This window comes from Saccopteryx bilineata, chromosome 2, assembly GCF_036850765.1.
Source record: "Saccopteryx bilineata isolate mSacBil1 chromosome 2, mSacBil1_pri_phased_curated, whole genome shotgun sequence".
NCBI lineage: Eukaryota > Metazoa > Chordata > Mammalia > Chiroptera > Emballonuridae > Saccopteryx > Saccopteryx bilineata.
In genome coordinates this window covers 120860254-120878993 of record NC_089491.1, presented here as the reverse complement: position 1 = coordinate 120878993, position 18740 = coordinate 120860254, and the positions used below count along the sequence as shown (strand labels likewise).

General features: G+C 40.6%; 1 long non-coding RNA gene across 1 annotated transcript; it reads left to right on the top strand.

The window, feature by feature from the left end:
- Nucleotides 1-1166: 1166 nt before the first annotated feature.
- LOC136324621 (uncharacterized) lies at nt 1167-8629 on the top strand. The gene is made up of 4 exons (XR_010729119.1): nt 1167-1318; nt 1599-1707; nt 7104-7240; nt 7960-8629. It is a non-coding gene; the product is annotated as an uncharacterized lncRNA (long non-coding RNA).
- Nucleotides 8630-18740: the final 10111 nt, after the last annotated feature.

Below are 18740 nucleotides of genomic sequence, written 5' to 3'. Positions count from 1 at the left end.
AATACTTCATAAGTATTTTACTGTACAGTTGGACAAAGCCACATTTAGGAGCTGCTAACCAGATACAGGCTTAACTACACTCAACTTTCTGATTATTGAGTCTGACATTTTAGGACTTTTTTCCAACTTTCTGTGGTCCACGTATTTGATTTTCAGATATTCTTTGTTTTCATTCAAATTTACAATAAAAATATTTGAATAGATCAGGATCATGGACAAAGGTCTCAGACAAATAATTAAGAGATTTTCCACAAAGCTGATACAGATCCGTTGATTAGTTAACAAAGTTTGGATAAAGTACTTCCTGATTCCCTGCTTTTGTATCTTTGTTCCTTCTATAGCTGAAGCCACTTGACTTCCATTTGTGGGCTTGGCTCCCCATTATGTCTAGAACAATCCTAGGAATTTGAAGTCTTCAGACCAAAGCCGGAGAACTCAGCATTGGGTCATGTTTCCTTCTAGTAATGTACTGGCCCTCATCCCAGATGCAACAACGAGGCTTCTGCCATGGGGCTTATTCTTAAATTACTGTCTTGATGACCTGCTTTATAATCCCTGTTATCCTATGATTGGAGTGCTTCCATTTTTAAAAAGTAGTTAAACTTGCAGTCTATTCATCTGTTTCCCCTATATCCCCATTAAAGGATCCCCATCTTCCCTCCCCAACTCCAGTACAAAAATGAAAGCCTATAACCTATCAATTTTCTGTGCCAATTCTGACCTGCCTGGGTTTCTGATTCTAATTTGCACCTGATTCTCAATACACTGTCCATCTTTTAGCATGTCCCACCATTTGTACTGGACACTTGTCAACACCTTTCATGCTGACTGCTTGCCTGTATGATCACCTGTTTGTTGTCTAACATAGTATCTTTAAAATGCTATGACCTGCCAACTAACCAGTCTTGTCTTTCTCTAGCATATTGTCTTCTTTAAACATTTGTACCTTTTCCCAATATTTTCCCATCTTATTGACCAAAATATTATAAGCAATTTTATCTGATGTTTGCTGAAGTGAAATATTTGATGTTCATGTAATCTACTAATATGATGTGTAATCTAATTCTATAAAAGAAAGAAATAATTTTAGTTTGGCACACTTGGTCTTAAAGAATTCAAAGAATATGCCACTGTTACTATTTCTTCTGCTAGATTCTTGCCAACGAATACTGTTCCATACTCTGGAACGACTTTTATCTGGATATGGAGATTTGAATGTCAGTTTCCAGCAAAATTCTGGACAAAAAGCCACCAATTTATAACCACCAATATAAACAATAAGGGACATTAACTACCTCATATAATGAGAAATCCTAAGGTAAGTTGGTTCCAGGTTGGTTGATTCAATAGCTCAGTGACTTCAAAGAACCAGATTCTTTCCATACTGTGTTTCTGTCCTGCCATCGTTACTATGTAGCTTTGTCCTTGGCTGACTTCTTTCATGGATGCAAGGGAGCTTCCACAGCTCCATGGATCAGGTCCAGCCAAAAATTAGGACTGTTTTTTTGTTTTGTTTTGTTTGTATTTTGTAACTCTTCTTTTACAACCTTTCCCAGAAGCTCTCTCTAACTGACCTTTCATTATATTTTATTGCACAGAACTGGGTCACCTGCCAAACCATTCTCTGGCAAGCTCAGACTGATCAGGTTTTAATCCTGAGACTCACAAGAAAGGGATAGCAACTCCCTCAGATGGGCTCTTTTCCAGGTAAGAAAAAATGGGCAAAGGCTCTTGTTTGGGAACTATACTGTCTGCTCCAGACAGAATGAATTAATCCCTACTTTAGAAGGCAGAGATTTTTGAAGACAGTTACTGATGAAGACCCATTAAAATAGCGTGTTTGTTTTTTTTTATCTGTTCAAAATAGTCTAAAGCAGGATTGTGTTCAAAACAAAGGACAGATTAGTTATCTCTAACATTCCTTGCCAGCTGTTTAATGCTGTGATTCTGCTCTCATTGTTTTCACTGGGGAAACTGCCCGCAGTTCGGAATAGTGCACATCAGCAATGTCTGTGCTGCCAGGAAAAGGGCACAGTTGCTGATCTGAAAGCATTTCCCCTATTCACACATGTGTGGAAAACTGAGTCACAGGGATTTGAGGTACTGTGAACCCACTGTCTGGACAATTTTTGAATGCCTCATGTCTCAGACACCAGCAGCTTCCCTGTAAGTACACGAACTGTCATGAAATCATTGACATATAACATGAGGTTGAGATAGCAAAGTAGGTTTGGCTAACTGAGGTTCCTTTTTATTTATTCTGGGCTGAAAGCAAAAGTTTGTGTTAAGTTAAGCAACAAATTAAATGTGAATGTTAGTGCGGCAATGGAAGAAACCTCGAGGAAAAGTTGACCTGACTCATTTAATCATGTGCACATTACTGTGCTACATGGTAAGCTATTCAAACGGAATACAGTCCATATAAGTTCCACCAGAGCAACACAGCTCCTTCTAGAGCTAACTGGAGGAGGGAAAGGGAAACCTGGGTGAAAAAAAAAAGTTATTTCTGCCGCAGTCAAGGTATGATTACTTATAGATCCATAAATTATCCATCAAGGTTCTTTCCGGGCTGGCAGTAAGAATAGAGGTGTGGCTAAATGAACGTGGCACTCTAAGGGCAGTGCAGTCATTGGGACTCAGCAACTGACTGAGGAAGAAAACTAGGGAGGAAAGAAGAAGAGTTGAAAATAATGTTGAGCTTTCTCATTGGGAGGTTTTGCTGATATTATTGAGCAATTACTACATGATTGATGCTATGCTAAGTGCTTAATATAATCATTATGTCTCTTACTTCTCCCAATAGTTCCATTAAGTCCCATTGTTATTTCTATTTTACAGCTAAAGAAACTGAGGCTTCATGAGCTTACCTTAGTAAATAGCAAAGATGAGATTAAACTCTAGATCAGGGGTCCCCAAACTATGGCCCGCGGGCCACATGCGGCCCCCTGAGGCCATTTATCTGGCCCCCACCGCACTTCTGGAAGGGGCGCCTTTTTCATAGGTGGTCAGTGGAGGAGCATAGTTCCCATTGAAATACTGGTCGTTTGTTGATTTAAATTTACTTGTTTGTTATTTTAAATATTGTATTTCTTCCCGTTTTGTTTTTTACTTTAAAATAAGATATGTGCAGTGTGCATAGGGATTTGTTCATAGTTTTTTTGTAGTCCGGCCCTCCAACAGTCTGAGGGACGGTGAACTGGCCCCCTGTGTAAAAAGTTTGGGGACCCCTGCTCTAGATCCCAATTCTTAATTCATTGCTATTGTCTACCTTTCTGAGTGGGGTGGAAGAAAACGAGGAGTTTCCATTTAGACATATAGAGTTTTAGGTATTAGTTAGTAGGACATTTGATTAAAGTTGTCCAGCAGACTCTAGGAAATGTAAAACTAAGTTTAGGGAAAGATTCAGGATGGGGAATAGCTTTGACAGTCATTTGCTGAGAGAATTAAAAAAGTTGAAGTCATGAACACCTCCTTGGAGACAAGCTCTGAGCTTGCCCTGATGTTTACCTGCCCAGTTTTGCTGTGTAGATATCTTTATGCACTTCAAGCATCAGGAATTAAGAGAAAAATTGAGTCATGAGCTCAGTTTATTGGTCTGACTGCCCACTGACTGCCTGTGTGATTTTGTGCAAGTCACCGAACCACTCAGAGCCTCTGTAAAATGAAGTTCTTCTAGCTCTGAAATTCTAGCAAATGAAAGCCTGGACTAAAGCAGCTGCAGTGAGAGAGAAAAAGATGAACACACATTACTGCAGAGACCATGAATTGGATGCCAAAATGTGAGAGAGAAGAAATACAAGATGGAGAGAACTATTCTAGGAGAACCAGCACCATTAACCAAGATAGGGAAGGTGGGGGTGACAAAGATTTTTGGAGGAATGATAATGAGATGAGGTTTTTTGGGGATTTTTTTGGATATAAAGAATCTGAGGTATAGTCCACATGGTATTTTTCAGGGCATTGGTATGTAAATTGCTAGACTAGAAATACAGTATGTCTGTAAAGTCATGATGCACTTTTGACCAGTCACAGGAAAGCAACAAAAGACGATAGAAATTTGAAATCTGCAACAAATAAGAGGAAAGCTCTCCTAATTTCATACCTATTCAGTGCAGTTCAATGTGGGCTCATGCACAGATTTTTTAGGGCTCCTTAGGTAGCTATCCCGTATAACCTCTACAGACTCGTCACTGACTGATGGCCTACCAGAATGGGGTTTCTCCACCAAACTGCTGGTTTCCTTCATCTGCTTATCCCACCGAGTAATGTTATTCCTATGTGGTGGTACTTCGTTATAAACGCACCGATATTCATGTTGCACTTTGATCACGGATTCGAATTTAACGAGCCACAGAACACACTGAACTTTCCTCCGTACCGTCCACATCTCAACTGGTACAGCCGTGGGCTGCTCCACTGTATACACGGTGTTACATCATCATCTGCGCATGCGCACATGCTGCCACATCATCCTTCAAAAACTGGGAGGGTTTTCCTTTTATTTGGTGCAGATTTCATATTTCTATCATCTTTTGTTGCTTTCCTGTGACCCGTCAAAAGTGCACCATGACTTTACGGACACACTGTAAAATTAGAACATAGATTTGAAGGTAAGAGAACAGAGCCAGGTAATTTATTAAATAACCTTTGAGCTCTCTTCTGCCCCTCTGTCTTTCTGACTACAGTCTCCATAGCAACATGACTCACTGCCCATGCTGGATTACCTCACAGTACATCAGTTGGTCTTACACCCTCAAATGTGTTAAATGAGTGCAATATGGTTCAGATTATTTCAGGTATTTTTCCATACCTTCTTCCCTTTCTCTTTATACTCCTTTCTAATAATCCCACCTGTAACTTTTCACATCTCAATCTTACTTCCCTTCATTTTTTTCTTCCTAAGCGCTCGTTCCTTCAGTAGGCAGCTCTTCACAATTTAATTCACCTATTTTTCCCCATTCCCTCCAGTCTCATTCATGTCCTTTCTTACGCCCCATTAAAAGCCTCCTGCCCCATTGATTACCAACCAACAGTAATTCTACTCTTCAATCTTTTGCGTCCTTATCCTACCTCAAGTCCTTATCATCATCATGAATAGCTAATTTGACCCAGGCCTTGAATTAAGCGTTCTGCATGCATTAGCTCAGTGCATTAGCTCCTTTAATTGTTACAATAATCTTATGTGATAGAAGGTATTCTCAGTCCTGTTTACAAGGAAAGAAACAGAGGCTTGAAATGATTATGGTGCCTGCTCAAGTCCAACAGTGAATGGGGAACAAGCAATGGCATCAGATCGTTTAACACCAAAGCCACAGCTCTACTTACCATGTAGCAGTCCCTTCTCCAGCCAAACTAGTGTTTTTATCTTTCTTACCTTTGTCCAGTGTCATTCTACTTTTCTGAAGTAATCAATACAGCAACTACTTAAGCAACTAATCCTTAAATACGGTTCTATAAAAAGTCCTTTCAGTTTCATCTAATCACTATCAAACCAACCAACATCATATCCACGCATCATATTCTTCCAAATATACGTATACACAGAGCATTCACCTGTTTGTTTTATCATTTTCTTTCCTGCTCTCCTCAGTGTGATGAGATTAACAAGGGAATAAGATTGTACATATTAGAGGAGGGGTTGTGATACAAAAGAAGATGAGGCAGAGATTCAATTTTGCTAAAACAGAAAAAAACCAACAACTTGTACACTCATGGAGCAGTTAAATAAAAGTGAACGACTGTGTCCCTGGCAGCTTGGTTCAGTGGTAGAGTGTCGGCCCAGCGTGTGGAGGTCCCGGTTTCGATTCCCGGCCAGGGCACACAGGAGAAGTACCCATCTGCTTCTCCATCTCTCCCCCTCTTTTTCCTCTCTGTCTCTCTCTTTCCCTTCCACAGCCAAGGCTCCACTGGAGCAAAGTTGGCCTGGGCACTGAGGACGGCTCCATGACCTCAGCCTCAGGCACTAGAATGGCTCCAGCCGCAGCAGAGCAATGCCCCAGATAGGCAGAGCACTGCCCCCTGGTGGGTATGCCAGGTGGATCCCAGTCAAGCACATGAGGAAGTCTGTCTGACTGCTTCCCCACTTCCAACTTCAGGAAAAAAAAACAAAAAAACAAACAACAAAAAAAGTGAATGACTGTGAATGAATAAGTGTCCCCAAGGAAAGTAAAAGCAGTAAGCACTGGAGGAATCTGTGGAAAGGAAGACCTTGGGAATAAGTAGGATTTGATGGGTGGAGGACAGAAGCCAGAGGGAAAGCAGAAATCATCATCTTTATCACTGACAACTATTTGTCAGGCAACTTGATGTGCCGGCATGAAAGTTATTGGAATAAAGAGATGTATAAGCTACAGTCTCTCTCCCAAATACATGATTTTATGGAAGAGCCTAATGTATAGACAGTGAAATAAACAGCACTATGAAGAGGCACTTAATACACAGAACAAGAGTTTCAGTAATTCTGAAAATGAAGGGAACTCACCACAACGAGAGTGATAAGCCAGGGACAGAGGGTGAGTATTCAGGTGCAGCAAAGGTATCGCTCACCATGAGAGCCTTCTATAAGCCATGCACACAATTCAGTGGGTCTGAAGAGCACAGAGCCAACAGGAGGAACCAGAACATAAGTAATGCATTATGAGGGGAGGAGTACCGCCCTCAGTCAGAGGTGTCAGAGTTCACTTTCCTGGTGGAGGAAGTAAGAGTAAGTGTCACATGGGCTATAATGGGCATGCAGGTGGTCAGAGGATACTTCTGAGCAAAAGCACAGGTTAGAAGATGCACTTGGTATGTAGGGAGAATGAATAGCACCTACAGGACATTCAGTGTTGCTGATAGAGTAAGAAATACAAGGCTACAGGTGGTGAGATAACACGCAAGAGATAGGTAGAGGCTGGATTGGAAGGACCCTGATGACTGCATTAGGAAGCCTGGGCTGGATCTGCAACCATGGCAATGTTTTATGCATCCATCCGATCGGGGATGCTACAGTTGAGGGGGGCTGTAGGAATTAGATGCAGGTTGGGCCCAGGTTTCAGGGAGCTTCAGATGCCAAACTGAAAGTCTTTTTTCAACTTGAGTTGGCTATGATACTGTTCTTATAGTTCAGAGAATAACTGGGTGCTAGATATTCCAAGAAAACAGCCCAATTCAAAGTAGAGCTGCTGAACATTTGTCAGTGCTGAAGAGCAAAGGATGCTGTTAATGGAAGACTCAACATTTCAAAGGGCTGTCATAAAAGGTAAGAGTTCTCTGAAGTCCAAATTCAAAGCCCAGAGCATCTCCCTCTCTATGTGTCCTACTTACTAATCATTCATTTTAAATAAGTCTAGAGAACTCTCTTCACTTCATCTTCTACCTCTTCTTCTTTCTCTATCATCAAGCTTTCTGTCCCCCCTTGGGTTTTTTCTTTTTCTTTTTCCATTTATTATGATCACTGGATCATGACACAGAACATGCAGAGCTGAATACCAGTGCCCTCCTCTGAGGGTCTGCTGTATCTGGCATTGTTTTAGGCACTCTAAAGCATCACCTCATTTAATCTTCATAACAACAGTAGAAGCTGAATGCCATTTTACAAGTGAAAAACCCGGGGCACAGACAGAATAAATAAGTTAGCAAAATCCACACAACATGTAATGGACAGAAGGTAGGAGTCAATAACTTTATTTGAGCATAAATTTGAAGACACCGTTCTGTTTTAAACCCTTGGCCTAAATTGATTTTCTAATGCTGTTAATATTAAAAACAAAAATTGTTGACACAATTCACAGAGACCTACATAGTGATTCCTCTTTCTCATGCCCTAAACCAAGCCCAGACCACTGGCATCCAGGGGCCAAGGTTCCAACTGGTCTAGTATGCTCTCTGGGTTTCAAAAAGTTAAGTTTATATAGTACAAGTTATAAATCATGCTTTGTGAGTTTCTGGTATAAGTTAGCAGTTCTTTCTCACCAACAGGGGTGATCAACGAACAAACAGACAAAACACCTTTCCTCTGGAATAAGCTGCTGCTCATCTCAGTGTCACCGCACTCTTCAGTGTTCCACCATCCTCTGCGTCTATACTGGTCTGGGGCAGAAGGCCGCTTCCCTGGAGAGGGGACTGAATTTCCTATGGGCTGCGAGTTTATGGTCCTTCCTTTTGCTGAGGTTGGCTTTCTCATTAAGCGGGCCTGAGATCTTCGACTTGTCAAGCGCACTGTCCCTGTCTGTTTCCTCTTCTGCGCACAATACTGCAGTCAGACTGTCATCTCCAAAGTGCTGCCTACTTCAGAGTTTAGACTTCTGTGCAAGGGCTTTACCCAGTAGTGCAAAGAGAAAGAGCAAGTTCATTAAGTAGGACTCCATTTGTACAATTGGTCTAAAATAATTATTTAAACTTTCTATCTTCATGACATTTATTATTACTTTGTGTAAATAACTGGTATGAAGTCATAAGCTATTTAATGCTATTCCAGCTGCAAACTTCCATGATTCTAAGTGTGTATCAGTTTCAGGCCAGGCAGGGTCAGAGGCTTGGTCAATATTATTTTTTCCACAATGAAACTGTGTAAGGCAGGAGATCTTGCTTAAGCTAACATATGTGTATCCTTCACAATGGAAGAATAAATAAAAGTATAATTTATGAATCTGCTAAGGGTCCTTTTCTGCTAAAAATACTAACACCTTCTATTTGTTAGCAAAAACTTAATACATACATATAGTTTTAGGTTGAAATGTTTGAAAATTTGGGTGTCTTGTAGTGAGTTTTTTACAAATTTATTTCCAGTTTCTAAATTTGATCTCTCTTCTCCAAATGTTCTTGATGCTATATTTTCATTTATTTATCATCATCGACATCTTTTGCTTTTTTTCTACTGCTCTGTGATCTCACCAATATTTTCATATTTCTTAAACTTACTCTTTTTTTACCAAGAACTGTCCAACAGATATTTCAATATTTAAAAGTAGTTAACACCAATAAAGAATCTGTTTTTTGTTTACTTGGATATAAGAAACTCCCCCAAATTAAGACCTTACATCTTTTCGTCTACTTATTTGTAATAAAAATCAAATTATAATTAAGTTGTGATAACCGCAACATCTTGTATCAAAATAGCCATTTTTAAATTGTAAAAACTATAGTCCCAGTAAATTTTGGAATGCCCAAGTAAATCCAAAGGGAATGACTTTTCAAAAAGTTTTGGGCAGACTGCTTCCCATTCCAGTCTCCACTTGAGCAAAGAATGGCCGGCAAACTACCTCTTGCAGTTGTGCTATTAGTGCAATTTGATTTGTAAACTACCAGCTGCGAGTGAAACACTTCAGCCTCAGCAAATGGTCTCCTTCTGAAACTATAGGTGTCACAGAAATTGCATTTCCCTTCTACAGCTCATTAAAACGGAAATAGGATGCAATAGAGTACAGAGATCTGCTTTCTAATGAGGCAAAGTGAGATTCATTTGAATTGGGGCATGGACTGAAATGAAGGGGAAAATCCAACCAGTGCCTCATTTTCACTTCCTTAGAAGATGTGAGCAGCTGGGCTGAGCACAACTACACCCATGCTCACAATGTCCCATGTAGGATTCATGAGGAAATCATTTTCAACTTTTATGGACTGGCTGTATTGGTTATACTACACAATGTAACAGGGAAAATTAGCTAAACTCAGAAGCATATTTTCATATTTTTCATTAACTTAGTTTATCTGATACAAATATAAGAAACCACTCCAAACATTATAGATATATTTTGCATCTGCACCATTGCATAGGATTCGTGGGACAGCAAGGGCAAAAATATCAAAGCAAATACACACCTGCACACAACAAATGAAGATAAACACACAAAAAAACCTTCATAATATATTATTCAGTAAAAATATGAATTCTGAAGAATTGTGATTTACGATACCATGTAGGTATACTATATTCACATTTCTGCCACTTTAGTTCTTTTCAGATTCCATGTTTATAAAATAACCTAGTATTATGGTAAAAAAAAAAAAGTGACATTTTACATTGTGGATTATGTGAAACAAACTAATGAAGCCAATCACATGTTCTAAGTTCTTAATTTACATAGATTTTTAAAAAATCTTTGTCTATTTAATCCTTTCATATTTTAGAATGATAATATTCTTAGATTAGTGGTTCCCAGACTTAAATTTTCCAGGACAGTAAAACCTCCCAAAGTCATTAAGAGAGCTAACACAGAGTTGCCAATCTGTTCAATTTGCAAACAACAATTACAAAAAGCTACACTTTCTATTATTTCGAAGAGAAAGTATATTTCACCACCAAAAATTTAGGAAGTTCATAATTTCAGAACAAAAGACAGCTCTTTCCAAGAAACACTTTTGTTAACCATAAATTTAAAGAATAATTTATTAGTTTTATATAAATGCAGGAACACTTACAACATTAAAATTTATTTTATAATACAATGCATGCTATGTTTCCTTGGTATGAGTTTTTCTTTAATTTGGTAGCACTCCTATACATGTTTGATGGGCCCATTAGGAAGGGTTCTAACATGAATTTGTTTTGGTGTTTTATTTTTATCATGTCACTATCAAAAAAATTCCATTTCACACTGATATAAACAAAAGTTAAACATCGGTCATAATACTGTTTCAATAAATTTGAAACGGGCAAACCAAGATGCTAAAGAACAACAGCTCCCACATTCCCCTGACCTTTCTTGCACATTGGCACAGTGTGCAGGTAGGAAGACTAGGCAGTGGTGAGGGCCCACGGGACATAGCTAAGGGCACTCCCCAGGCATTGCTCCTCTTTCCCCCGCCTTACGGAGGGAAAGTGGACATTTCTACAAGAGTTCTAAGGGCAAATAGAAACTTTGTTCTTTACTGTTATTGAGAAGCACTGCTGTGGGTCATTTAGTCTTTGAATCTCTGAATGTCACATGGTCCAGAACAGTCTGAGGGGCAGTGTTGTTATTGGTTGAGCTCATGTTCATCAAAAGCACCATTCTGTCTGTAAGTTAAGCACAGTAGAAAAAGCATTGGCTTTAGGGACAAAAACACTAGGTCCAAGTCTCTATTCAACATTTACCTGATTTTTCTGGTGTTATCTGATATTTTTCTCATGCTTTGACTGGGGTATGAGTTTTGGAGAAGAAGACCACACAGGCAAAGGGCTATTCTCATTGCCTCATATCAAGGGTGGCTGCTATCCACACAACTTTATCACTGTTGATATCAACTTTGATCACCTGGATGAGGATTATTTGTTAGATTTGTCCTGTGTAAAGTTACTTATCACCCCCCTTCCATACTGTACTCTTTGGAAGGAAGTCACTAGGTGTAGCCCACACTTAATTGGGGGGTATGCACCACTTCATAGAAGGTGATATACCTAAATATTATTTGGAATTTTCTTCCATTTATTTATTTATTCAATTATTTATGTCAGTATATTGTCACTATATCTTATTTTAGTTGCTCTTATACGTGTATAGCGATGGTCTTAATTTGTATTTCCTTGAATGGCTAATGATACTGAAAATATTTTCAGAAGCTTACTAGTCACCCATATGCCCACTCTGGTAAGAAAGTCTCTGAATATTTTTGACAATTTTCATACTGGAATTTTTTTAAGTGTTGAGTTTGAGAGTTCTTTATCTTCTATATACTAGTCCTTTGTCAGATGTGTGATTTGCAAATATTTCTCCCAGTCTAGCATGTCTTCTCATCCCTCACAGGGTCTGATTCAGAGTAAAACTTTAAAGTTATGATGAAGTTTCATTTTTTAATTTTTATTTTCTGGATTGTGCTTCTGCCATCATATCTAAGAATTCTTCACGAAGTCCTATGTCCCAAAGACTTTCTCCTATGTCATTTTCTAAAACTTTTATAGTTTTATACTTTATATTTATATTTATAATACATCTTTGAGTTACTCGTTGTATCAGGTGTGAGGTTTACGTGAAGCTCTCTTTTTGACTAGAAATATCCAGTGAACCAAGTATATCATCAAGGAAGTGGTATCAGTGGATGTGGGCTCTCAGCTGGATAAGGGAGAAAATGAAGATGAGAGGAAGCTTATGGATGACTTCTTTTTAAAGTCATGGTAGAATCTACTTATAAGGTAAACTAAGTGTCACTACAAAGCAAGTCAGCTGGCTACTAGGAAGAAGGTAGTGGTTAAAGATTTCAGAAAGACAGCAGTTACTGCTGATGTGAACAAAGGTATAGGGGCCATCAAGAAGGGGGGTGGCTGAGCCGGAGTGGAGAGTTAGGAAAGTGGGAGTTGAGGGTGGAGAGTGGGTCACCCGTGGGAGCTGAGGTCACAGGATGACGATGGCAGGCGTGGCACGGAGAGGAGCACATAGATCAGGGTCTCCAGTATTCCCCAAATGAGCAGAAATAAAAACAAGTCAGGGAAATGACAAGTGCAAAGTAGGGCAAAAGGGAGCAGTTTCAGGCAGGAAGGAGAGAAATGCTTTGCAGTCAGCAATAGGAAGCCAGGAATAAGCTTTTTCTACTTTTCAGCCTTAAGATACAGAGGTGTAAGGAAGAAGAAAGGTAAAAAAGAAAGAAAACCTATTCTACCCTTCAAGAGGCTGTGAGGGATGAAATGTTTTCAGGGGACATCTAGGTCGCTAGTAAGGCAAACAGGTGAAGAAAATCTTAGGAGGAAATGCGTTAGCTGATGAGGTGCGGGAGGGCGGCTTTAGAGACTCAGGGTGCTGGGAGAGCAGAGCGGAAGTGACAGACAGGCTTGGACATCATGGAGCCTTTAGGGACACAGAGTTGTTGGACTGAACCTGAAGAAACTTCAAGAGAGGAAGTCCTCTGAGAAGAGGAGGGTGAGCAAATGTCCAGGCCACTAAATGAAACAACTCTGTGAAAGTAACTTTGTTTATAATACTGTATCTTTAAAAGCTGGAAATTGCTAGATCTAATTCAGTAGTGTAAGACACTGTTCAAAGCAAGTCAATATGTGGGGTCCTCATTATCTGGAAATTATTTACAATATGATTACGTCTGCACACACATGACAGTATTTTAGAGTATTCGTTGACACAGAAATAATGATTCTATAGTTAGTCATAGAAGGTAAATGCATGAATACAGACACACGTGCACAAACACGATTCAGCCCAAAACAGTAAATTCAACAGTTATAAAATGAGCTGCAATCAGACTTTTTATACATTGTATTTTAAGGCCCTAGTTACTTCAACCTGTCTTCTTACAGTTCCTGCCTCTTTCCCCTTTGTTCCATTTCCACTTTTCATTGTGTTTTGACAGGTGAGGTTGTTCATGCAAAGGGATCCAACAAAAATAGAGGAATGCCACCTTTGCCTCCTTATCCAGGACAGAGCAACCCTCCCTTTCCTCCTTGCAACAAAGCAGGCAAAACACATACTCTCTCGCTGCCCCTCCACTGAGCCCAGTGATGAGTGACAACAGCACGGTGCGGCTGTTTTGCTTGCAGGGAGGAGATTTGTGTGGAGTCGAGAGGTCACCACCCTCTCTGCTCAGGATCAGCTCTCCACCCAAACCGCCTCCACCTCCCCTGTGCGTTTCAGTCTTATAATACTTCAGGCTTCAGCCAGCACAAACATGTCACAGCAAGAGGGACACTGATTGTATTTGTACATGCGGCTGGGTTAAACAAGGCTTTGTTTGATCCTTAAAAAAAGAAAAGTTTTATTATTACAATATTAGCCAAAGAATTTAGCCTTTTAACCTGCAGTTTCCCTACTCTCAGTAATATAAGCCTTCTTTTCTGATCAGAGGTGAGGCCTGATGGAATTTTCTTCTTTTCCCTCTTTCCTGGGGGTGAGGTAATGAACTAACAAGTGGCTTTGGACCTAGTTTGATATCAACTAAAATAACAGAAAGAGGCTTTGGTAGCATGGAAGAAAGAAAGAGCAACTCCTGACATAATAAAGCAGAGAAATACACGATTAGAATTAATTAATGTCTATATGAGAAAGATATTTATCTCGTAGCTGCTTCACCCTATGGCCACACCAGGTAAGCAATTTTCCCTTGCACCCCTCAGGTGGACATAATGAAAGAGACTTGAACCCTCCCTCCAATGCCTGGCTCTGCTGAGGGCTTGACAGCTAGAATCTCAAACTGCTTACGGACTGCATATATTCTGAGAAATAGGCCCGTAGGTGATTCTGTCATTGCTGGAACATCATAAATTATACTTACACAAACCTAGATGGCAACTAAATCACCTATAACACATTTCTCAAAATATAACCCCATCATTAAGTGATGCAAAACTGTATTAGTTTTCTATGTTGCCTATCAAATTATCCCAAACTTAGCAACTTAAGATGAAACATAGTTATTATCTCACAGTCCCTGTGTGTCAGGTGGTTCACAGCTTAGCTGGGCCCTCTGCTCAGAGGCTCACAAGGCTGTAGTCATGGTATTGCCCAGGGATGAGATCTCATCAGAGGCTCAATTGGGGAAGGATGTACCTCAAGACTCCCTCGAGCTATTGGATTTATTTCCCTGCCACTGTGGGATTCATGGCAACTGCTTCTTCAAAGTTAGCAACTGGCAAGATGGAGTGTTATGTAACCTGACATAATCATGGGAAAGACACTCCAACATCTTTGCCTGCTGGTTAGAAACAAGTCACTGGTCCTGTTTATACTCAAGGGGAGGAGATGATATGGGAGTGCAAACATTAGGAGGCACAGATCATGGGGGCCACCCTAAAGCTTGTCAGCCTCAGTCCACATCCATCTAGCTTAGAGATTTAAGGGTATGGCTGCCTAAGGGGTAATGGCAGCAACCTTTTAGGAGAACCATAAACCAGGGAAGATATTTTATATTTACACACATATACATCCTGACATGAAAACAAAATAAAGTTAGAAATGTTTCTTAGTGGTTGAGGGCATGAGATTTTGCAATTATGCAGCCATGAATTTGAATCCTTGATCTATGATTTAGTCATTGCTAAATGTGCTTAAGCCTCAGTTTCCCTCTTTAAAAGGGGAATAATAATGGTGATCTCTGGGGTTATTGTGAGAATTAAATTAGATAAAGTAGATAAATCACTTAGCACAATAGAAATGCTCAATACAGGTTCAGCATTGTATCCAGGTAAGAATCTTGTGTACCTTAAGCAACAGAATTTTTACAACACGCTCTAACCATGGAGAAATTAAACCATACCATGAGGGTGCCCTTCCGGTGCTTGAGAGGGTTTGTCATGAGTTTGCTGCCATGTTTTCCACAAAGCCCCGGTGTCCTGAACCCCCTGGGAGGCTCTGCCCGGGGTCTCTAGTCCACCTTCTCCCACATCTTCATCAATGGAACCAGTGAGCCTTTGCCATGCTGGATTCAGCATCCCTGAAGACCTTCAAACTTCACAACTGGAATGCCTCCAGGAAGCTGGCCTCACCACTGATGCCTCTATCCACCCTGACCCTTGGCACAAACACTGTGCCATCCTTGACCATTCTGGCACAAGCTTCCTACTTGCTAGTCATATTTAGTCCTTGGAACCTGGTTTTCAAGATGGGTTCACTTTATTACTCACTCACTGAACATTTTCATTCAATACCTACCATGTGCCAGGCACAGGGCTGGTTTTGGAGAGGATACAGCAATAAACACAGAATCCTCCCCTCAAGTAAACCAGTGCAGAGGCACACCCAAGCCAGCAAAATAAAGCGACCTTTGACTTTGGATAGAAATATACCTGATGCCTTGTGCCAATCCCTCAGTCTGTGACTATGGAATGTCCAGGGATGAGATCTGGACACGATGACTACAGCCTTGTGAGCCTCTGAGCAGAGGGCCCAGCTAAGCTGTGAACCACCTGACACACAGGGACTGTGAGATAATAACTATGTTTCATCTTAAGTTGCTAAGTTTGGGGTAATTTGATAGGTAGCATAGAAAACTAATACAGTTTTGCATCACTTAATGATGGGGTTATATTTTGAGAAATGTGTTATGGGTGATTTAGTATTTTGTCTACTATTTTGTTTAGTATTCTAAATACTAGTGAATGTCACTCTCTGTATATTGATTTTGTTACATCTTACACTCATCTCACACCACTTTTGTGTTTCCAACTTTTACTGAAGTTTTGTGTCTCACTTGATAGGCAGTATCCATGCTAGCTGAAGTACTTACTAAAACAATTTTACAAAACCATGTTTTCCTTGGGCATCACCCAGACTAATGTTCCACTTTTCATTCATCCCAAATTTGGGTAATTTTCTGGCTAAGAAGCATCACTTTCTCAGAGCTTATTACTTGTCCTCTATTTGTTTCACTGGCTCATCTAATACCCTTTTCAAAACTTCACTGTCAGAGAGAAATGAAGTGTCTACTATTGTAGAAGACTTGTTTCTCATATATCAGTGAAGAGAGGAGAGATGACACGGTCATGCTGAGCTGCATGTGCACTACACTGTTGTCACAGGCTCTCTCCCTGGACTCACACCAGCCTCTACACACCGGCTTCTCACAGCCCAAATGGTGCACACCCAGGCCTTGTCAGTCATTTGCATCTTACTAATACTAATGCTAATACTAATACCAAAAACAATAAAATTTCAAGTATATCTAGAGATTACCATGTGCCAAGCATTTGTATTATTATGTTACTTAATCTTCACAACCACCTTTTGAGATAGGGACTAGCACCAGCGTTTAAGAGATCAGGAAACGGAGGTCTAGAGGTCTTAGGTTATCTGCTGAAGATCACACAGCTACCATGCGTAGTGCAAGATTCCATCCCCAGGAGCCCATTGCAGTGGTGTTGCCCGAGTGTGGGGAAGAATGTGTGAGCCTGAGAACAAAGTTCACCTACTTGCTACTTAGTCCAAGGCCAGCCCTGGCTCCAAGCCCAAGGAGACAAGGAGCGACCAGCAGCCCCAAGTCCAATGGTCAGCCAGTCACCCGTACTTTAGGGGTATCCATCACAACTCAGCTCTGCAAACGAACAAAGAAAAGACAGTGGTAGATCGATCTCTGTGTAGAGAGCCAATGTGGAAAAATCAAGAACAAAAGAGAGGGAGAAGATGTAGGGTGACCTCGCAGTGAAAGACTGAGAACAGAGACAACTTCCAGATAACTCCTTGGATTGAGGAATAAATGCTTTTCTTTTGAACAAAGCTTATAATTCTGACTGTGAGTCCAGGGTTCCTAACAGTGACAGAGATTGATGCCTGTCAAGGGCACTAATCCAAGACTGACTAGACTGGTATTGACCCTGGGAAGAACCATAGACCCTGCATCGGCTTGGAAGCCACCCTTCCTCACGCAGATCATCATGTACTATGAGGTAATGTCTTCAAAGAAAAGCAGGGGGTCGGGTGGGGAGGATCGAAAGATACATGACCAGCCAGTTATTTCATTGAGGCACTTCAAGGAAACATTTTCTTTGATCATTTTGACTTTTCATTAATAATAAATGTGACTATATTACTCATTAAATTTACTCAGAGACCTTGGGCTGATGGAGGCTTTCAGTTTGACTCATTACCGGCACAGTGGGGAGGAAAAATAAGAAATTGATCTCACGCTGGCTCTTAAAGGATCCACCAGGAAGTGACACATATCACCCCATTCACAGTCTCTGGCCAGGGTATGGTAAGTCACACAGCCCACCTAGCTTCGAGCACAGCAGCAAAGCACGGTCTTGCCATGTGCTGCTAAATGAAGGTTGGACACTGACAACACCTGGTGAATAGTACAGATGACTAACACAAAGGCCAAGTGAAAAGTGGGTATTTTTAGGGAGTCAAATGAAGGAGTATGCTCAAGAGAATAAGGCACTTAGGAGCTTTGTTACATTTCCATAGTAATTTCTCAGCTGGGATATCCCCATGTAGATCTTTACTGTGAGCATCACAATTATTTAAGAGAGCAGGTATCCTGATCTGACAAAATCATCAAGGAAACCTAATACTAAAAAGAAATTGTGGAGTGCATGTGACTGAGATCAGAGCAATTTTCTCATGCAGAAGAGGAGGATGAAACTACCCCCCTGCCATTCCAGATATTCGGGGGGCTAAGGAAACTCGTTGTAGGACTCTGAAAAGATGAACTACAGAACTCAATGGACCATTAACTCCCCCTCCACCCCTAGAACTCGCCTGTTGTCTTGACATTTCTCCAAGCAATTTCAAAGCATTTTATCAGATAACATCATATTTTAAGCTTTAAGCAATGTAGAAATGACAACCTATGTTTCATTTACTTATTACTTCATTCAACAAACATTTATTTTGAGGGCTTACTATATGCAGATACTTCCCTAGATGCTAGGGATGCAAAGATCAGACATGGGGCTCATAATAAATCCAATGAAAGAGAGACAATGAAGTAGGAAATTACAGAATATGTAAAAGTGCAGTTATAAAGATATACAATGGATATTGTGGGTGAGCTGCCTTGGAAGGGAGCAGTGAGCCTGTGTAACCCACCCATACAAGGGCCACCTCTTAGTTGTGCAAGGTGCTCTTTGCACAACTCCAGAACGCACCATCTCCTTGTAGGCTCCTTAGATGTGTATGAATGCCAATAAGATATTTTGAGCCAGAGGTGCCTCTACATCCTCCAAAGTCATCATTTGAACTACCAACAGGACTGCCAACATCTAACCTACATTTACTACTCTGCAAAATTTTAAGGCCCTGGCCGGTTGGCTCAGCGGTAGAGCGTCGACCTAGCGTGCGGAGGACCCGGGTTCAATTCCCGGCCAGGGCACACAGGAGAAGCGCCCATTAGCTTCTCCACCC